Raw genomic sequence first — 24,129 nt, 5'->3', positions numbered from 1 at the left:
GCCAACATCATCAGCCACAGACATTCAGTATTCACTTGCATTGTGACTAAATGGATTCCAAGCAATAGAGTACACAGGACTGAGCCCTGCTTGAACACTCATGCTTACAGATCAGCTATTGGAGGCATATTTCCTTATGCTGAGTATGTGTGTCATCACTGAGCCACTTAGTCACCCCTACAATTATATTACCATGGATACCTAAGTGGGTGCTTTTGTCAATGATGCCTGAGTGGGGGATATAGTCACATGGCTTGGCTAAGTCCAGGGGGTTGTATGCCTTTGTATACGGTGATGTCCCCTCACCCCAGTTCTTGGTGACTGCTGGGACATGTCCACCATATTTAACAATCATGATCTCCCTGTCAGAAATCCAAACTCTGTACAGTCAACTGTGTGTAGATCACATACATCTGCTGATCAGCTCCATGATGATTGCCCCTAGAGGCTACAGATATGGATACTCAGGAAAAGAGGTCTATTGTTCTGGTGGTCAGTGGATGCACCACCTCTGTGCAAGACTATAAGGGTTGCTGTTGTACAGTCAGCTAGGTTGCAGCCAGTGGTTACAGTATGATTACAAGGAGTTCCCAATGGTGTGACTAATACTTGTCAGATCCCAAGTAGGATGCACCCTGGGATGTTAGCATGTCCAATAGATGCTGTGTATGCCCCATAGAGAGGCCAGTTACAACCTGCTCTGTAGATATGGAAGGTATGGGACCGGTTGTAGGAATGTCATGTGGCACATGTGGTGAGGACAGGGGAGTGAAGTTGATGCAGAACCTGTGGGACAACAGTTTAGCTATGAGTACAGACCCATTATATATAGGAGCCTAGGAGGTAAGAGCTGGGGAAAAAAGTATCAGGAGTCTTAGTAATGAAGTGGATTGGTTTGTGACAGCCCACATCTGAGGAAGTGCTAGAAATGAAAACGAAGTGTTGAATACGTTTATGTGTTTTGTTGTTTTGTGTCTTTTACTATTAGACGGAAGTCTACCTACATTTCTCTCCATGGCTTTATTGTTTCACTGAACAGTGGCATCCAGGTTCATTCTTTGGTTTATTTGTGCAATTTTTCCTTGTTTGCCTGCTTTTTAATTTTGACACATACTGCTTCTACAAGACATCACAAAAACACTATGTGCTATTTTTAGCTGAGGAGGTTGTGTCTCAATGTTTGGAGGGCACCCTCACCCCCAAATGTCACAGAGCAATGTCCACCTCTTGTTGTACAGCCTGCTAATGGCAGTTGTCCACCATGTAGGTTTGCTGTGCCATGAGGAGCCCCTGTTCTTCTTGTCAGGTACAGCCAAGTCTTTGCAGTTGCACTGCTGCTTGCATAATGTATGGGTATAGAGCTCTGCATACTTGCCTGTCACATCTGAGGGGGAAGGTGCAGTCAAGCTATGTAAACCATCCCATAGGAGGTAATACATTGCATTATTGAAATATATGTCTGTATTTTCTGCAAGGTGGGGTTAGTTCTGAGAGTTTTAATGAGACTGATCTTTGGTCAGATCTCACCAGAAGGGACCTTACAGTGGGGGGTAGTAGTGTTCACCCATATTGGTAAACACATGATGCAATACATTGGCTCCCCTTGTGTGGATGGCATGGTACTGGTTCTGAGCATTTCACTTAAGGATGTGGACTAACCTTTTGGCAAGTGAGCATCAGTATAACTATGTAACACAGTCAGTGGTTCCTTAATGGTACCCCAAACCATGGTGAACTGATATATCTTGATAGACACAAGTAAATTCAAATAAGCACAATGTCTATCTGGATTCATGGAGCTGCTCCTGTAGATGGCAATGGCTTGATTAGGTGCCATTCTAGTAGTGAATAGCATCTGCAGTGACTCTGGGAAATCACAGTGTTTCACTAAATCTGGATGTGTATCTATCCTTAATGAGTATGTATACACCACCTGCAATACAATACCTTAATTTGGATGTGTATCTGTCCTTAATGAGTATGTATACACCACCTGCAATACCTTAATCTGGATGTGTATCTATCCTTAATGAATATGTATACACCACCTGCAATACCTTAATCTGGATGTGTATCTATCCTTAATGAGTATGTATACACCACCTGCAATACCTTAATCTGGATGTGTATCTGTCCTTAATGAGTATGTATACACCACCTGCAATACCTTAATCTGGATGTGTATCTATCCTTAATGAATATGTATACACCACCTGCAATACCTTAATCTGGATGTGTATCTATCCTTAATGAATATGTATACACCACCTGCATTACCTTAATCTGGAGGTGTATCTGTCCTTAATGAGTATGTATACACCACCTGCAATACCTTAATCTGGATGTGTATCTGTCCTTAATGAGTATGTATACACCACCTGCAATACCTTAATCTGGATGTGTATCTATCCTTAATGAATATGTATACACCACCTGCATTACCTTAATCTGGATGCCTATCTGTCCTTAATGAATATGTATACACCATCTGCAATACCTTAATCTGGATGCGTATCTGTCCTTAATGAATATGTATACACCACCTGCAATACCTTAATCTGGATGTGTAACTGTCCTTAATGAATATGTATACACCACCTGCAATACCTTAATCTGGATGTGTATCTATCCTTAATGAGTATGTGTACACCACCTGCAATACCTTAATCTGGATGTGTATCTATCCTTAATGAATATGTATACACCACCTGCAGTACCTTAATCTGGATGTGTATCCGTCCTTAATGAGTATGTATACACCACCTGCAATACCTTAATCTGGATACATATCTGTCCTTAATGAATATGTATACACCACCTGCAATACCTTAATCTGGAGGTGTATCTATCCTTAATGAATATGTATACACCACCTGCAATACCTTGCGCACTGTCAGTTTGAGGTCTGAACATGTGTAAAAATGTGAGTCTGGCATGGCTGTAGTGCTGTCCACAGCCTTGAACCAGATGTCCTTGACTGCACAAATGACTGCATATCCCAAGGTGGGGACACTTTCCACAGAGTGGGATTCAGTGTTCCAATTCCCAGCGTGCAGCAGCATAACCATACTATTGTATGAAGATGGTGTTCTCATGGTAAGGTTTTCCCACCAGACAGTGCCTATAACATGCACTGTGGGAGTGTCAGCAGCCTTGGCCAGTACTCAAAATCTCAGGGTTGAGAGATGAAGACCATCTCTGGTGGAGCATCGATGTCTGTTGAGCAAGGCATCCCAGGCAGACATGCAATAGCTCCCTTTACAATGACACCACCTGCTAAGGAAATTATTGACTTCCATCATTTTCCGTGTGTATGGAGCTATCATCCTAGAGGAGGATCAAGTGCAGCTGAAAGCTATGTGCATACCTATGTGAGACACAAACTGTCTAAGCTCAGTCATGTGTCTGCATACAGTCCAGTGATGTATGTCCCTAGTCATACACACCTGCAGGAACTATGATGTCAGCATTATGTTAACTGATATTCCTTGAGTTACAGCAATGTGTGGTATGGTATATTGTGTTAACCCACAGGATCCTTCTCATATGTAGCCTGTTGACACAGACATCAATGTGTCTCACAATGTAATCACCTATTAATAATAGGTGTGATTTTGTGTTTTGCCTCAGGTGTTTGACTGGTGAGACAGTGGTGCAAGCACTATTATGTATACTATCCTCTCAACAGGCAGGTTTTTCTGAAGTGTCTTTTTTTGGGAATGTGTCTGGCAAGCAGCTGCACTCATGCAGGTGTGTGTGATGTGGGTGCAGATGGTGCAGGTGAGCTGTGCATGTTGGCAAAATTTCCATATGCAATGAATGCTGTTTGAGACACCATGGAAGCCAAGTTTGAAATACAGTCACGTGTCACACGTTGTGTTTGTTTGTTATAGGAGTAGAGGCATGGGAACACTTTCTACATCTCATCAGCAGTCATAGCAATACAGTCATGCTTGTGTGTATGTCACAGTATGCCATCATTAGGCAGCGTCAAGACACATGTGGAAATGTAACATGTCACCTTTATGTAGTTCTCCTAACGTAACACAACACCTGACAGTGTGCCATGCAATGCTTTGCCAGTCATGTGGACCTTGAATTGTCCATAATCCTGTCATTAGGCTTGGTCCCAATACCATACCTACAAAGTGACACTGTGCAACTCCTGCAAAGTTAGTGTCATGCTGCCACATCCCTGGGGTTCACAGACTGACATACAGCATTTTTAGGCACTCCTTGTGGTGAAGATGTGGATGCCTGTGCATGCATAGATGACTTGTTCAACTTTGCTGACATTAAGTTGGACTTGCAAGTGTATGATGCCTGTCAAGGAACCATATAGCACACTGGTTGTTGTGTGACATGATGTAGGAACACAGATGTGTTTTCAGTACATAACCGTATAGTACCACATGCCTAGGACATATGGCAGGTGGACACACTTTGGCCAAAGGTGGCCAGTTCACTGCAGTTGTCCTCACAGGCATATCATGCAGATATCCACCATTAATCTGTTGGAGGGCAGGATGCATGACTTGCTGTGAAATTGTCACATGATGGATCACCACAACTGTGCTGCTTGTTTCAGCAAGCCTGGACATCTATGTCACTGGACATTGCACATTATATTGTGATGCTACAGCTGTGCTCCTAATCACCACTTTGTCAGTTCCCTAGTGACATACCAGCAACCCTGGAACAGAAGGCATAATACAAGCAAAAGCCAACTGATTCCCCAGGTTGCTAATCAAGGCATCTATGTGGAGAAGGGTCTATATCATATATTCGAAATTCCAAAATATCGAACACCATGAATATTGATAACATCGAATGCTCAGAATAGCGACATTTTTTCCAGGGAAAAAAATTGCTGTTCTGAGAAACATACACACAACACAAGCACACCAAAATAAATAAACCACACACATACAGTTAACAAAACCCAACCCCACACTAAACCATACATACATTACTAACTATCCACTTACCTTAACCTACACCCTAACCCTAAGGTCCGTAGCTATCGCACATACTCTACAAAACTATACACAAACAAACTAATTAATACACACACATACAGTTAACAAAACCTAACCCTACACTACACCATACATACATTACTAACTATCCACTTAACTTAACCCGCACCCTAACCCTAAGGTCCGTAACTCTCGCACCACAGTGGAGGAAATAGTGAAGCCACAGAACGGCCCACCGAAATCTTTCCCTAGGTAAGATTTATATGTTCCGGGGCTTCTCTATTTTCACCATTCCATGTTGTGGGTTCGATATTTTAACTTTCAAAGTTTTACATCTTTGAAGTTATGATATAGACCCATGGAGATGGTATGTGAAGCCTGCAGAGACTTTCTGGATGTGGAACAACTATGTGGATGAACAAACAGGCTGTGTCCTGCTTCTCATCATAAACTTCATAGTAACGTTTTGCATGTGATGACAGAAAAAGTATCGGAGCATGGTATCCCATGTGAGAGTGGTTGTGGTGAGACCAGTATTAGTAGTTTCCAGGCACCAGTAATTTCGTGGACTCCCCTGCTTTCCACAGTCTTCACAAGGTAATTGCCCTTCCCAACACACTGCTTGAGTAGTGTCCTACTGCAGAATACCTGTGTAAAACCCACACTTTACCTTCACAGTGTATACATATTACACTTCCCTAACTTGTTTGTCTGTGCTTTGTACAGACACCTTGGATGACTCTTTTCTTAGAACATGATGGAAGTAACTGCAATACTTAGTTGCACAAAGGACAACTAGCATGCAGTGCCAAGTAGTGTCCCCAGATCTCTCAGTCATGTGATATGAAGTGCCATTAAATTAGTTAGCATAGATACGCTCAGTAACAATGTCGTACACCTACTGACACTGGAACAAACACAGCTTGTTTTGCTCAAGGGCAGATCATGCCTGCCTACTCTAAATGGTGGACCCCACTGAATGTTATGCACTATGCAATGGATGATGGGAATATGACTGACTCCATCTATCATGGCCTGACAAGGTATTTGACAATATTAAGCCAGTAAGCCTTGGTGAAAACTGTGTAGGTTATTTACAATGTGGTATGTCAGCTGGTGGATACCCAAGTGTCGAATAGTCATAATCTGGGAAGATACCATTGGGTTGACCTATGCTACAATGGCACTAGTCACCAGTGGATTTCCCTCAGACATCATTAATGGAGTACCCCTTCTAGCCATTCACTTCTCTGCAGTCACAGCCACTGCCAGTGACATCTGACTGACTACATTAGCAGGTGATTGCATATTAGGAGCCATGACTAAATCCCACACAGAACCTTATCCAGGATGGCCTGAGAAACACATTCAGTTGTTGTCAGAACCACTGACAAATAGTAAATGCAAAGGACTACACAATACTATCCATTGGGAAGTCATCCACCCCTTGAAATATAGTAGTGCCTGCACACCACACACAGTTGAGCTATTACTCGTGGACTTATAGACACAGGGAGTAATGTAGGCTTTGACTTTCACTGATCGGTAAGATGTGGGGATCCATTCAATTTGGTACAGCCTATACAGAAAGGTATGACATGTACATCCCAGACAGTCATTGTTATACTGAATGTGGCACTCATCATACTTATTATTGTGTACAATGGCACCTTTGCTATGTCACTACACAGGCCCTATCTTACAACTGTAGCAGCCACACAGGTCCCATGGTAAACCAATGCACATTGTAGATAACATGTCCTATGCAGTCTGTGTCAATACCGCACATGTGTAGTCTGTTCCTTACATGCTTTGGAGGGGATGTGCATAGTTACCATACAGGGAGGTGTCAGCTCTCACTGTGTACCTCCTGCTTATCCAAAACAGGACTAACACATGTATTACCTGTTCTACACACCTACACCATCACTGTGGTATAAACAGTACATGCTGGAGAGGCAGGCATGTAACACAGACACTACATCCTATATGTAACAGACTCCCCATGCATATGAAGCTCACGTCTGCTGTAACACACATCATGTGCAAGTTACACAGTGGGATGCAGAACAATATGATCACAACTGTTGTAGGACACATGTCTGTAATGGACACAGGAAGTTTGTAGATGGGGTCATCTCTATCACCACAGCTTGTTGATGTGTTAACTCCTGAAACCCTGGTGACACTTATCAAGTGTATCAGACTGTGTCATAGATGAAGGATGCATGAGTAGGCTGAATGATGCCATTATTCTTGTTAGCCTGTGATACACATATGAACCTATGGAGCCATGCACCTATAGTGCTATACCACTATACCTTGCTGAAGACATATTTCTTCTATGCAGACATTCCATCCTGTGCTGTGACGTCTATGGGTTTATTGCCACTGTGTATACATAGGTGTCCCCTACAGACTCCTGAAACTGAAACATAAACATGTCCATGACACACCTTTCATTGTGTAACAATACAGCCATTACAACATCATACAACATAAGGTACACAAAATTGTGTGGCTTATTCATTACAAATGTCAGCATACAGTATCTGTCAGTGACCAGTACAAGTGGCATGGCAAAGCAACACTGCATTACACAATTACATATCAATTTATACAGTCACTCTGTCCATCAGATACATAACTTCATTTTCCTGCATCGATTATGAGGATGACAGAGATGTGGCACAGATATCGTCACTTGCACAGAGTGTTGTGTGTTGCTGACACAATAGGTTGAAAGCATATGTGTCAGTGTGGAAGGGATGCAGGCAAGATGGCCATGGAATTGTGCCGTGTGTGTCTGTAGGTGACCTGAATTTGAAAGTGCTATGTGAGTGCGTGTGAACACAGTCAAACTGAGTGCTAGCCCTACACATGTGTATGTTGGACAGCTTTGAACCATGCATGGTAGAGCTGACAGTTCTCCCACCTCCACCCCGGAACACAGGAACTGGCTCTACCAGGAGTGGCACTGAAACCTCCATGGCCAAGGTCAGAAGCAGCGGTATTACCTGACAGACTGCTGTCTGTTGGGACCGTGTCCTCCATGGGAATGCCCAGGACCATGAGCCCATGGCCTGTCACATCATGGTGTAGACAGCACATTCCCCTCTGGAGCACTGGATGTACTGCCACTATGGAAGCATGATTGTGCATGGCCACATGTACTCTCAGCAGATGGGGTTCCTGACCTACTTCCATAAGTCAGATGCTCAACTCCATCACAGACAATGTGTGTTCTAAGACAGATATTCTGTGATGTGTCTCACACTACCTTCTTTCCAATGCATCAGTGAACCAATCCAGGTGTCACAAATGTGGTGGAAGTAGTCATGGATGTCAGACTGTGCTGCATCCATAACCCTGAGCATTCATCTGGAGTTCCTTTCAGATCATGCCTGTGCCTCCATGATGGTCCAAAACATACTCCAAGTGACCTGTGATGTGACACCTGCAACAGGTGGTGGAAGGACAGCAGGCCTCCTATGAACACCCCTATCAATTTGCCTTTGTGGAACCTCGCCAGCTCTCTGGATATGACTAGTGTCTACACTTACTGGAGCCATAGTTGCCTCACTTTCCTGTTCAATGTCCCCACCCTCTGACTGTCCAATATCTGTGACTTCTGGGGACTGGGTATGTGTAGGCATACTGACTGTGTGCAGTGACAATGAAGGCAGAAGAAGGATGTCAACCTCTGGGACAGATTCAGCCCATAAATACCTCAGCTGTGCCTCACTTTGGCCACCATCATCATCAGAGTCTGAGGAGACACTGACATCAGGTTGTATGGGGGACAGAGACCAACCCCTCCCAAGTCACCTGTGATAAGAAAGAGAAAACCAGTATATTAATATCTGCACTATTATGCACTGCAGTACTATGTTGCAATATATGTTAAGTTCTATACACTGTTGTCACTATTACAGACCTGTTTAATACCCAAGCTCATATAATAGGACATGAGGACATTACTTTTCCCACAAACAGCTGTAGTCACTTGTAAATAAAATGTCTTTACACAGCAATCTCATCAGCAACAATGAGGTACACTGTTGACATTTGTGAAGACTGCACAGCTGACACATATGACAATATGTAATGTCCGGACAATACTGTCAAATCTGTCAGTGTGGTCACACTTGCAAGCCCTGGGTATGACTCTAAAGTACAGTCAGAAAATATTTGTGCAGTTGGCAATCATGCTGACAGTACAGCAATCCAGCCAGCAGGCCTGGGATGACACTTTAGGTAATACATTGCTGTAAATCTACATCTTTAACAAAAGAGTGTAATGCTTACCAGGAGCAGGACTACAGCCTTGCCTGGTTCCTGATGCACCTGTGAAAAGTTGAGGGAGAGATACTGTAAGTACCACTGCATGTTGCAGTATAACAAGTTAATACTTCCAGCTATCTCACATTTACAGTAGCTAATTTGTTAACTAATATGTTAGTCAAAATCAGCATGAGATTCAAACTGCAGTTAATCCCCTCCCCTCCAAAAAACAAAGACCTGACACCCACTTAAAACTATGTGCACCCTGAAACATTGAATGCTACAGTATATTGATGCTGATCACACCAAGCCCACCAGCACACTCCTCTGGCATGGAAACTGTGTCACCCACATCCACGATATATGGTGTGATGGATGTCTGGGAGCTGTCATGTGTTCCTGGGTCCACCAGGAATTCCTCAGTGGCTGACAGCGGTTGTTCTGCTATAGTCCCTCGACCAGTGACACCTTGATCCCTGACTACTTCTGCTGCTCTTCTGTATGTAGCATTAATCATGTCGGTTGTGGGGTTGAACCTGCTCATATGTCCTGCTCTGATGACCTATGGTGTTCTCATCATGGACAGGGTCAGCCCACAGTGCTGCCTGCTGTACTCTGTTTTATGTCCCCATAAACAGTAGGAATTCATGTTGTTGACGGAGGCCTTCCAGGATTATATCATTCTCTGCATCCATAAAAGAAGCACGGCATCTGGCATATATGTTTCCTGAAAGGCAACAAAATGGGAACACATGTCCGGATCACATTTGTGGAAGTACACTATGTAGACATACAGCAAGAACAGAATGACTGACAGTATCCACTGCTTGATCATGCAGGTCATATTCTAGACTGTGCAAACATACTAAGCATGTGAATACAAGTAAAATACTAGTAATAGTCAACTATTCCCATGTGTGCCATGACAGATGCTGCTGTATGATCACACACCCAACACTGGAGTCCATTGCAGTGTATCCCCTAAGGTAAATCCCCCTGATAAAAAGTCAAAACAATAGTGCCACACAAATAGGAATGTGCTATTACAACCACTCTGAAGGGACATTCCCACAAGACCAGGGTACCACATTGACAAAAACATTCCACTCTTGATGTATTGTACATCCTTTGTAGGTGTAACAAATCCAGAGATCAATGACATGTCATTATCACAGTTCTAAGAGAGGCTTAATGCTGTAATCCCCATTCCCCATAAGTGTATTCACACATATGCATCATATTGTAAACAAACAGGTTACATTCCTGACGGAGTACAACACTTCTCTGTTGATGTGTGCAGATATATAAAGTTTTTGGCAATGTGTTTACTGTGTGAAGAAAGTCTCATACTGACTGGTTCCCCATAGCCAGCTGTTTGCATTTTTAACATGGTTCTCATTACCAGGTGATTGCCTCTTAACCAATCTGTGGTTGTTAAGTGCTAATTGCAGCCAACACAGCTGATTTGCAGTGTCACCAGCCAATGACATGCAACCACTGAACAAGATACAAGGCTTTCATGTAGATTAGAAGCCCTTTCTGATATGTTGTGCTGGACATTAGTGGGGTCAAGAGACTATGTCATAACAGAGGGTAGGTCTGTAGCAGAAACCTTACCATAGAGATGTGTGTGCTACAGGCTGCAGCTGCTGCTGCTGCTGCTGGTAATAGACATAGACAGAAAGTGTGAACACTTTGGAGGACAACAAGCTGTAGAGTAACTGTGGGAGTTGTGTGTTGTAGAGGCAGAGCCAGAGTGAGGGTACCCATTCCACTCAAATTAAAGCATGTGTTTAAGGTAGGCATGTTAAGCAACAGTATCACTAACAGAGTACTAGGCAACATGTTTGCTGTGTCCTTGAGCAACATATGTGGTAAATATAACATTAAGTCAACCATTTGGGCAGCTGCCAGGCCATATGTTACAGTCTGGTTCTCATTTGGAATGTGTATGCTGGCAGTCCTTGTTACTAACAGGGGCTTCATATGTGTATGTTACTTGTGCAGCCATGCTAATCTGTAATATCATTATGAAAGGAGTGTGTGCTGCACTCTGATATTAGTAGGCCTCATTTGCATTACCTGAGTTAAAACCCTCTGTGAATGAATATTAATGTATGACCTGACACTTTTTGCACTTTATGCACTCATAGTATTGCTATAGGGATTTGTGAAGTGTGTTCCTATCTGCAGGCCTGTGACTTTCATCAGTGAAAAGCAGACATTTCATTTGAAATGCATTGTGCGGCTAAAGAGTGCATGACTCAGTCATTAATTGCTGGCTTCACAATAATGTAATTTAAATACTACACATCACTGGATTTGAACCCAGGACTATGTGTGGCAAATTTTACTGCTTGCAAAACATTGAACAGACTGAGCTACTGAGTCATTGTTACAGCAGGTGTATTTGTCAAAATACAAGCACACACACACACACATGCTGTGACATACTTTTTTTACATCCATCGTTATATGCATGGTTTTATATGGATATATTTCTCCACCAGAGTCCCAGTGGAATGTTTATGTTGCCATTAATGCTTTAGCAGGAGTATTTCTAAATGTTAATTATAAAAGTGCACTTTTACCTGCAATTAGAGACCTCATGTATAGACATTATTCCATATCTGGCTTTCTAGTGATGTACTCTTCCACCAGACTCCAAGTTACACTAACATTTTTTCCATTACACTTTTAACAAGTTTGCACAATTTGGTGCATCACTCAGCTCTGCTTAAACACATTCAATGACTGTTACCATGTTTTGCTTAAACCACATGTTTTAATTAACAGCTGTATGAAGTGACAGGTTAGTGCAGATGCAATGATCTTGGGATCAAAATAGGGATAGGTGTTTATTTTGCATGTGTTTATAATTTAAAACACATATATCAATATAGCTCCATTTAGCTGAACTTATCAATGCTGCATGTCGCACAGCACCATACAAGAAATCTTTAAAGTAAAGAAAAAAGCAAAGATAGGACAGTCGTGAAATGGGGTGCAAGCAGGAGGAAACATAGTGAAAGACAGGTAAGTATGTGCAAGAAGGGTATAGGAAAAAAACGTAGCTATCCATTTCTTGTACAGCAACAAATGGTTAGTTTGACAGACTTTGTAGATGAATTTGGACTCTCATCCCCAGAGAGATAGGTGAGGACAACATAAGTGTGTTGTCAAGCCAATTGGACCAAATTACGTGTGTCCAACAGACACGTGTGAAATGGAGAGCTATGTATGGGACAATATTTTTTTCTGGGACAGGTGCCCATTTTTTTTAAGGTGATAGTGGAATGTTGGGGAAGGGGCATAGGTACGTGTGGGGGAGGTAAGCTGGGAAGGTGAGGAAGCTTTTCAGACAGACAAGACAGCAGACAGGGGTAGTGTGTGACACAAGAGGGGAGTGAGGACCTTGGATGGGGAGGGTGTTGTTGAATCAGTCTTACATCCCTCCACAAGGTAGCAGCTTGACTGATGTCCCCACCCATGGGACTGTTGGCACTGCTCCATCACTGCCCTGGGGGTGGCAGTGGTGGAGGCTGGGCTCTGGGGTAAGGCTGCCTTACCAGGTTGACCAGCATGCACTCCATCTGGTGCAGGTGGAGTCCAAAACCATGGTATACAATCATGTGCACCAAACCCAGCAGCTCATCAATAATGAAAACTCCCCCTCTACCACTGCTCCCAGAGGGGGCCCCAGGCCTTGCCTGTGGGGCAGAACTACTTGATGCTGCAGGTAGTGCAGGGGCAACAAAGGGCCACCACCAGGTTGGGTCCCAGACGTGCTGGGGCCCAGTTCTATGGCCAGGGGAGACAAGGCAGGTAGATCACCTGGAAGCAGCCTACCTTGTCTCACTGTAATAAATTAGTAGTAACAATAAGTTAATGTTAGTTATAACCAAACCAATGTTAGTATTAACATAATGGAACATAATATTGATTAACCCAAATACATATTAAGGTATATTATGTGGCACATGACATTAAATAGCATAACAGTAAGTATGTTAACAGCAGGCCAGAATGAAATAACCCATCAGGCCAGCAAAACAGTTAAACAGAATATTAATATTAAATCATAAGAATAAATAATAAATTAAAGAAGATAAAGGGTGAGGAGAGAGAGAAAAAACATACCATTAGTGATGTCAGAGATGATATTCATACACAGTCTTCTAATACATACTTCTCCAGGTGTTCAGTGTAAGTTGTGAGTACAGTGACTAGAAGTCTCCTATAGCTGATGTAGCATATACATACCTCTCAAGCTGTTAACATGAGACAGTATGGGCCAAGCACTAACAAATGCCGGTACACGACTACACAGAACTGTTTCACATAATGTGCATGTACATGATTACCAAGGTGTTCTGTAAACTGATTTGAAAATACATTGTATTGCAAGTAATCATTTATCTGGTAATCATGGAACAGACAGATTGGACAGTTGTAATTACATTAAGAAAAATCATTACAGTTGAGAGGAATGTTTGTATGCATTAAGTAGACTAGAAAGCTGTCATGTTTTAGTTGGCAGGGATGGGAGTAGAACCCAAAAGCTGTAACTACAGGGGACATCTGCAAATAATGTAACAATTGGCTGTAGTGATATTAGAACAGACATGCAATTAACACAGCCCTACTGCAAGTATTTTGACACATCAGTTATGAAACCACAATCCTGTTTTACACTTTATTGGTATTGCTGCTTAGAATCTGTGAAGTACAGACACAATATCTGCCATAAAGTGGGCTACCTCACCCATATACTTTGTTCCTGTAGTGAGAGGAAAGAGAGCATTATGTGACTGAAACTGGCTTGCAGACAGCCTTGAACCATACTGTGAGTTGTGCAGTACATTTATCAGGCAATTACTTTTGCAATTTACACTTATTGCAGTTTTACAGTTGACTGCAGCAGCATTAGAACAGACAGGCCATCCTATTGCAAGTATTTTGACACATTAGTTTTGAAACCGCAATCCTGCTTTACACTTGCTGGCATTGCTGCTTAGAATTTGTGACGTATACACACGATATCTGCCCAAAACATGGGCTACCTTATCCATATACTTTGTTCCTGGAGTGAAAGGGATACAGAGCATTATTTGACAGAAAGTGGCCTGAAGACAGCTTTGAACTGCATAGTGGGTTGTACAATACATTTAACAAGCAAGTACGTTTGAATTCTTGGATTTATTTCAGTGTTACAGCTGACTGCAGTGAAGGTAGAACACTGAATACAGCCATACAGCTGTTATTTGCATGCATTATTTATCAAATCACAATCCTGCTTTACAACTTATTGCTTATTGTTATTGGTATAGCTTATTGTTTATTGTTGATTGCATTACAGTTTTTATTTTTCATTGTTTATTGCACTCCAGTTATCATAAAATATCCATACTTACCACACTCACGGCACATCCTTGCCAGACGCCCGGTATGAAATTACATGTTGCAAGCCCATTCAGCTGCAGCTGTTAGAAGAGAAGCACACCATTATGCATACTGGTTTTGCACAGATTCAGCTTGTATTTTAGTAAAGTAGTAGCAGAAATACTTACATATATGCGGGGCATGCCAAGCTCTAGCCTCTTGGATCCAGGTGTCCAAGGTTCTCCTCCTCCTTTGCTTCAGGTCATCATAGTGGTGACAACTCTGCTCAACAGTGTGGGGGATACCAGTAGCACTGGTAAGATCCCTGGCCAACTAATCCCAGCCCTCAGCCTTACATGCCATGCAACAGCCAAGGTTCTAACTCTGGACCAGGAGCCCAACAAACACTGGACTCCTGCACACCCCACCTCTGCGCCCAAAAGCATGTAACCTCACCAACACCACCTGGCATATCTACAGATAGTAAGACTTCAACAAATGGTGCAGAATTCCCACCTTTTGGCCTTAATATAGGCTGCTTTCCTGCCCTTACATGTCATACTGAAACATTCAAAAAAGCTTCACGTTGCTTAACATTGCATAAACCAGCTTAGCATCATGTAAACTCACTCAACTGTGTTGTAACAAAGCTTAGCAATGCGTAAACAGGTGTAACCATTACTCACATGTTTAAACAGTGCTTTGCACCACGCAGCTTTCCCTAATGTAACAATTTTGTTTTTAAATTAAACAAAAACTTACATTGAATTAAATAAAATGTATGACTGCTGAAGACTCAAACCCAATACTTACTAAGCTTTAGGCCATGAGTCTACCCATTTAGCTATTGGATATTAAGAAATCTAGTACACCTTCACATATACTACTAAGCCACGTGTTAGCATTGCTAAGCACCACGCCATACTGCACAAACAGGCTTCAACATAACCAGCAATAAATAATTAATTGCATCCATTTTCCAGTTTAACATGTTTAGCAGGTGTCAGCTGTGTATGTGTAAGCACAGCTTGGCACTTCTGTGCTCTGTGCTATGCTGCACAAATGTACAATTAAAAAAAGAAGAAAAGAAAAACATAATCATTACATCCAGTTTGTATTCTTAGATGTCTAGCAGGTGTGTGCTGTATAGATGTAAGTGCAGCTCTGCACTGGTGTGCTACACGCTGTATTGTGCAAACATTCATTAAAATTTTTTTAAAAATTACAAAATTAAAATGCAAAATATTAATTCACCACATTGCACCACTAGCAGGGTACATTACAGGGATTCTTACCATGTGCATAATATCTGTCCAGGAATTGCCTGGACAATCCGCAACCACAGATTAGCCTCTACACTACTGCCTACACTGATTCAATACCCTTGTTACTATACTCTTCCTTGGCAACATGCCATGATTAATATGCATGGCATGCTGCCAAGAGGAAACCATGCCTAAGTACATAGGTACATTCCGTGTAAGCTCTACACAGAGCCTACACGGATTTTATTGAATCCTTGGGGTTATTTGTATTGATAAAATGAGGGTTGTGATGTTTAGTCATGGTGAGTTACATTGTAGCAATCAAGGGTAATGGCAGTCTGGCAAGGCAAGATGATACTTAAAACACTAGGGGCAAATTCTTTTAAGAAAGTAAATTGCAACCTACCTAGCTTTTAAACAATTTCAACTTACCTAACCAGTAATGTTTGCTACCTGTGATGGATTGCTTGTAGTAGTCGCAAAAAATGGTATGTTGAAGAGTTTGCTAATAATGAGAGAATCTGAAGTTAAAATAAAATCTAAGATGTATTTAAAAAAGAGCAATAGCCTTCAAAATTATACAGCTTTTCTTTGCCTAAGAGAGGGTATGGTGGTGAGGCCTTTAAGTTTTTTCAGCATGTGTCCAAAAAGCGTCTATATCACGTTATCGAAAGTTTACTTAATCAAATCAATAAAGGTCGAACTTTATTCATCAATTAAAACACCGAATAACGTAAACAAAATAAATAAATAAAAAATAAATAAATGGCGTAGGCAGGGGGCAAGCCCCCCTGCACCCCCCACCCCCCTACTTAAATATACCAACTCTGAGACCACCCTACATTGAGATAAATGGAAATCTCCCTTTATGGAGATTTCCGTTTACTTGCACGATGTTCTTCACTTTCGATATTGTCGTGCCAACAATATCAGACTCGATATTGTCAACTTACGACAACATGAAGTAGACCCTCCTAAAAAGCAAGTGGTTAAGTGACTAATATGGAGCTAGTTCAGATTTATTCAACTTTAGATGGAAATTAAATTAGACAGCTGAGATGATGAAAGTCCAAAGTGATGTTATCTACACAAAAGTTGGAAAATATTTTAGAGGTGAATAAAATATAGATTTCTGGTTAGTGTATTATAGGTCTTAAATTATGGTAATGTAGACTGAGATAATAACTTCAAACTACTACTCTTAGGCATTTCTTGATTTCCTTTTGTCAAATGAATGCAACAAGTTTGTTGAACAAGCTACAATACATTTATTTGTTTACTAGGTACGTGAGCTGGTCTGAGGACCCTTTTTATCCCAATATCTTGTGAATGATCTGTGCCAAAAAATAGAAATAGTTAGTAGTATGCCTATTTTTGTAATCAGTATGTTTAGCAGGTTACAATACAGACTAGACCAAGGCTCATAAAGAAAACCTAAGCTTATCAGACAATCACAATATTACTTTTAGGAAAACGTTCTTATTTGAAAAGCAGGACAATGAGTGTTGTAAGAAAGTTTTGAAAATTTGTATTTAGGGGGTTCTTGTTATATCCCTTTATATAAACAATGGGTAAAAGTTTAGATACCCTAAATGAAATTTATTTCTTTATAAAGGTTATACTGTAAAATTCAGAGATTTAATGGAAGGAGGAAAAATAATTAAAGAAATAAGCTCAGGGTAAACATTTTAAAGTTTGTAAAAACTAGTACACAAAATATGAAAGCTCTTTTCCCTTTGAGATAACAAAAAAATATGTATTTTATGTAACTGCGTAACTACTTATAAAATAAATTGTTCAAGCGTTAATCTTAGCTCAGTTATCAATCCATTATTTCTGACTAATGCACTTAATGCTTTGTGATGTAATTAATTTTCTGAAGGATTTTGGTCCTGTGAGCATCAGTTCTACCTTCTCCTAGCCAAACTGGCCTCTTTATTTCCCTATAAGAAAGAGTCCTGTGGCTTATTCATTCCCATAAGGGTCAAAGTTCAAGGACTGTGTGTCATCTTCACTACTGGGGGATCATTTTTAACTTAGAGCTGTACCTGGCCCACTGTACCTGCCCACTATGTCCTGAGTGGTAGGTGTGCAGTGAGTAAATATAAGAGGTGTCCAGTATTTGTGAAAGATGTACCCTCAACAGCTCTGAAGGGCAGGTGTACAGTGAGTAAATGTAAGAGACATGTCTCCAATATTTGTGAGAGGTGTACCCTCTCCAGCTCTGAAGCGAAGGTGTGCAGTGAGTAAATGTAAGAGACATGTCTCCAATATTTGTGAGAGGTGTGCCCTCTCCAGCTCTGAAGGGAAGGTGTGCAGTGAGTAAATGTAAGAGACATGTCTCCAATATTTGTGAGAGGTGTACCCTCTCCACCTCTGAAGGGCAGGTGTGCAGTTAGTAAATGTAAGAGACATGCCTCCAATATATGTGAGAGTTGTACCCTCACCAGCTCTGGAAGGCAGTTGTGCAGTGAGTAAATGTAAGAAACATGTCTCCAATATTTCAGAGAGGTGTACCCTTGACAGCTCTGAAGGAGAGGTGTGCAGTGAGTAAATGTAGGTGATGTGTCCAATATTTGTGAGCATTGTACACTCAATACCCTTGCCCCTCCTTTGAAAGTGAAGGAAATTGCAAGTCTCCAGCAGGGGTGGAATTCTCACCCTAGACACTTGCCCCTTGTCTCCCACCCAGGGAGGGAAGACGAGGTTCCACCTCTTCATTCTTCTCTCTACATAGTCTCTGTTTCTTCAGTGCTGAGCCAATAACTGAGCCTAGGTAGTCTGGAGTCTAGCTGGAGCTGTATCAGTCTATTACCTTGAGCTAGACACTAGTTATTTGTGATTTAGTTATTGTGTAATAATTCCATTTGCACTATGTAGGCATAGGCACTTAAATACTGAATAAAATAACTGCATGGATAGAAATAACATCATGGACAGTTTGGTAGACTCCTTATGAAACAATTATATCCTTTCAATTGTGTTATGGGCAAACTGAAGATCTTTGCTCAATGTTTATTATATAGGTAAACAAAATAATGTTCTGCTTAAAATTAAAAGAAATTACAGCAGGAAACTCAACCTACTTCATGGAAACCAGTCAGAATTTTGACAGAGGATCAGTCTGGCCTTCTGCTACATTTATTTAACAAACCACTGAATAATGCTTAAGCTCTTAATTTATAGAAAATTTGAAAGAATTTTCCCAACATATAAGCCTTGTGACAGAAATTGCATTGACCATCTGGCTCATAGTCATAGACATATAAAGGAGGAAGGAAGATTATAACAAAAGATATATATTCAAATCATCCAAAAATGAAACTGAAAATTGTTTTATATATATATATATATATATATATATATATATATATATATATATATATATATATATATATATATATATGGATCCCCTTATCCCCTTCATAACATCGACTTACCATTTTGTCAATGTTCAAAACATTGAGATGAAAACGTTGCAAGTTTACAATCACAAACTCCCAGAACATTGTAATTCCTGTCCGGTAAAGTAACTAGCAATTCTTTAGGTTTAGGCCTGAGACAGGCATAAGTTTCCCTAAGAAGTCTATATGATACAGAGTAAAGTGACAGCAACTTTAGTCAGTCTGTATACGGCATGGGCTGGAGTCCCTTGATATTCTTTTTAGAAACCTCTGAGGTATCTCCAGTTGCTGCAGGTGCTTTGTACAGTACATGCCAAACAGGGTGTTATACTCAATTATGGGCTGGACTAGTGCTGGATATAGTGTGGATATAACCTCTTTTGCTCTTGAGGTGATGCCTTTACTAATCAAGTGTGCTACTTAGAAAGCCTTCCTTACTACCCTAGACACATGGTAGTCAAAGTTAAGGTCGGGGTCAACTTGTTAACCCAAGTCCCTTACCACTTTGTGGGCACTTAGGGTATTGTTGTTGATGTGATAGTGTGAAGGAACATTGTTTGTGCTGAAGGGAATGATGATGCATTTCTTTGCATTCGGTTTGAGACCGTGACTAATACACCAGTTGTTGGTCTGCATAAGAACCTCCTGGAGTACACTGACATCAATTAGGTATTCAATAATTTCACCCAGTTTCAAGTTGTCTGCAAACTTGGTCAGCCACAACCCCTTAGTTTTGACCTGAACTTCTGAAAAGTATGTACCAAACAGTAGGGGGCCCAGCATTGACTCCTGTGGCACCCCACTTTGATAGTGTGTCCAGTTTGTGAGCCATTTAGCAACCCATCTTACAATGAAGGGGTTTATGTTCAGTTTGCTAAGTTTATCGTTAATGCCTAAGGGTGGGATTGTGCCGAAAGCCTTTGCCAAGTTGAGGTATGCCATGTGCACAGATTTTCCCACATCAATGTCCCTGTTCACATTTCTTGAAAAAAATCCACTAGATTTAACAGGCAGGATCTGTGCTTGACAAAGCCAAACTAGGTAGGATTCAGGGTTTAGAGATTACCTATGTCTTTACTTATGAGGTCCATAATGATACATTCCATGGCCTTACATATGAGGCTGGTCAGGCTTATGCTTCTGTAATTCCCTGGATCTGTTTTTAGGCCATCTTTGTGGAGGAGAATAACTGCAGCTGTTCTCCATTCCACAGGAACAAAGCCAGTGGTATGCTATGATTGAAAAGGGTACTTAATGGTGATGCTAGTTCATGTTTTAGTCTGTTGGGAAAACAGCATAGGATGTCATCTGGTCCCATAGAGGCTGTGATTTGTTGCCTTGGATAAGGCTTTGATGACTTGTTCTTCAGTTATGTAGAGTATGGGGGAGTTTGGATCAAGGTTTTTGATAGTTTTGGAGGGGATAGTGGTAAAAGTTTTGCCAAACATATCTGCTAGCAGGTTTGTTATCTCTGTTGGGTCAGTGTGTGTGATACCATTGGTCAATAGTTTTGCACATGCTCATGTCCTACCATTTATAAGTTCATAGGTCCATAGGTTGGTACTAGGCTATCGGCCCTAGGGCCTATACAAGCTTAGCCATAACAATTCCCTGGCTATTTCTTCCCACAGTATTTACTTCCCTGGACCCCTGTCTCGTGATCCCCTGGGTGAATTTCCTATCTCCATTCCAATCATCAAGGTTCCTTTTGAAGAGGGCCAAAGAGGTGCTCTGCTTGACATGTGTGGGCAGTCTGTTCCATTCTGGGGAGTCTCTCGGTCAGGAACCTATCCCTCCTGCATGTTTTGTTCATTGTGATGACAAGATTTAGATCCCTGGAGCGTGTGTCTCTGAGGGATTGGGAATTCTTTAAGTGTAGCATGTCCAACAGCTCTGGGTTTGACATGGCCTTGTATGTTAAGCAGAGATTGCCTCTGAGTAGACAATATGTGACAGAGTATAGTTGGAAGTTTTTTTTGATGGTTAGCATAGGGCATCTGCTTTAGGCCTGTGATTCTTTTAGAAAGGTATTTCTGCGGCCTTTCCAGTTGTTGCAGATGTCTTGAGAGGTATATACCAAACGGGGCATTGGATTCTGTAATGGGTCTAATGAGGGATGAGTACAGTGGCACAATGACCTCCTTTTTTCTGGATGAAAAGCCCTTAATGATGAGGTATGCCATATAGATGGATTTCCTGACTGTTATGGCGATGTGGTTATCGAAGGTGAGACCACTGTCTACCTCTGTCCCTAAGTTTCTTATCACACTTTCAGTGTTTAGTGTACTGCCACCTGTGTGGTAATTCACGGGTACATGTTTTTTTCCCGAAGGGGATAACTATACATTTCTTGACATTGAGCTTGAGCCCATGGCTCTGGCACCAAGCATCTGCTTCTGTTTAGCTATGTATGTAGCTGTAAAAGGCCTTATGGTTATCTTTGGCTGTGCTAGCTAAGTTTTTCTCATAGAGGCCCTTATAGGATTTGACAAGTTGTCTTATTTGCCTGTTGAGGCTGAGGAGGGTGGTTTTCCATTGTGGGAGTCTCACCTTTGTTTTCATAGCTAGTAATGTTTTGTGTATATTGTAAAGTTTGCTGATGCTGGATGTCCACCATGGTGACTTGTTTTTACTTGGGGCTCTGGCTTTGATTCTTTCTGGTATAGCTGAGTCTCTACACTTATGCAAGTGATTGTACAGGGCTTTAGTGTAAGCTTTGGTGCAGTTACTACTTCCAGCTGCATTTATACCTTCACCTAGGAGGGCATAATTTGCCTTGGTGATGTTTTTTAGTCTGATTTCACCCTTTGTGAGTATTGTTGTTAGTGTCAGCTTGAAGGTGACTGATTTCTGATCAGATTTAACAAACGAGGGTCCGACAGTTGAGGTACTACATCCATATGACATGTTAGTGAGTATTGTTTGTGAACTAGTATGTCTGTTCCTTTTGTTGGAGTATGATCAATTTGTTCCAGGGCATTTGAGATAAAGTCAAGGAAATTTTGCACTAGTGGGTTAGCGCTAGCGTAGGTTTCCCAGTTGATGGTGGGCTAAATGAAATCTCCCATAACCAGAGTGTTCAGGAATATTTGGATTGTCTGCAGTTTGGTCAAGTAGGCTTTGTGTGTGTCATGACCCATGAGGGGGGGCATCTGCAACTGGCTATGATTTGAATGGGGGTCTTACCCACCATATCCTTAACTTGGTGTAACTCCATGGAGTTGTCCAGTCTAACCAGATGGGAGATGAATTTATTTATAATATAGATAGAGACACTGCCTCCTTTGGTTCTCACACATTCATTTTGCCATCTGAAGGTGTGGGAGGCATTGTAGCCTTGCAAGACCGGGGTACTGTCTGAGGTCTTGAATCAGGTTTGTGACTGCGCAGACATCTACATCTTCCAGTGATAGAAGTGCTTACAGGATATGCAGTTTTAGGTTTAAGCTCCTAGCGTTTAGCAGCATGGCCCTTATTTTGTTATGGATGGCAAATTTCACATTCGTAAGTTTGTTTTTGAAACCTTGCCTAAAAAAAGCAGAATGGAGGAGGCAAGAGCCTTTGCCAAAAGCCTAGAGGTGCCAGGTGCAAACCATCTCTGGCAAAGCAGCAAGGTTTGTTGAGCATGCCTTCACAGGCTAACAAGAACTGGATCCACTTTAAATGACACCAAATACTAAGCCAATTATTGAAATCAAAAAATTTTTGTTTATACTGTGGAATCATTCTAGGTGAGGGTAGCATGCTGCTCAAGGCTAGGGACATACCTGCCTGGGACATGTACTCAGAGAGGTCAATCATGTCTATCTTCGTATAGTCCAGTGAGGTACATCTCAGGTCATTCACTCCAACATGAACTACGCCACAGTCATAATGGTACTTGTTGCTGAGAGACCCAAGTGCAAACATCGTTCCTGGTGCAGAATAAATGATATACGGTGCAGCTCGAACAGGAAAATATTTTTATTGAATAAGAATACAATTCATTTGGTTAAGCGCTTTCATCTGTTCGTATACAGACTTCCTCAGAACCAAATGACACAACTCTGACACTGATTATATATCCAGTTTGGCGCCAAAAATATTTAAAAACCTTAAAGAAACATTTTGTTAATTCTAGTGTTCCACGCATAAAGCTATCCAATACATTTGATCTCAGTGCATGTAAAATATTTGATCTCAGTGCTTATAAAATATATGAATATATGTTAGAAATAATTAAATGAATAAACATTTGTGAATTATAAAGTATACAATGAATGTACGTGAGAAATTTATAACAATATCTAAACAATAATGATTTAAAAATATAAATATATAATATTTCATATTTAAAAAAAAAAGTATAAAACAAATTGAGCATATATACAAATTACTACTGGACAATGCCATGACATACATAATTTATTCAAGAATTAGAAAAGGTTTTATACTGATGCTATCATTAATGCCTGGGAATCTTGTGGCATCTGTGTATATCTGCCACTTACTTTCCATCATAGCTAAATACACTTTCCAGTTGCCCCCACATACACCACTATCAATTTGTTCTATAATGGAGAATTTAAAATTATGTTGATACCCTTTACTGAATATATGTTTATACAAATCATTCTTCATATCTTTTGTCTGAATCTTGTAATAATGTTCATATATTCGTTTTTTAATTTTCCTCTCCATCTTTCCTATATAGAATGCTGGGCATGCAACACACTTTGCAAGATATACTAATTGTTTAGCATTGCAATTTCCTGCCTTACATTTAATATATGTCTTATTAATATTCTCCAACTTAATTCGCACAACTTCATTAGG

Source organism: Protopterus annectens, chromosome 11.part0 (genome assembly GCF_019279795.1).
Source record: "Protopterus annectens isolate FY-2018-M chromosome 11.part0, PAN1.0, whole genome shotgun sequence".
Taxonomy (NCBI): Eukaryota; Metazoa; Chordata; order Ceratodontiformes; family Protopteridae; genus Protopterus; species Protopterus annectens.
Note: the sequence above shows the minus strand (reverse complement) of the source record.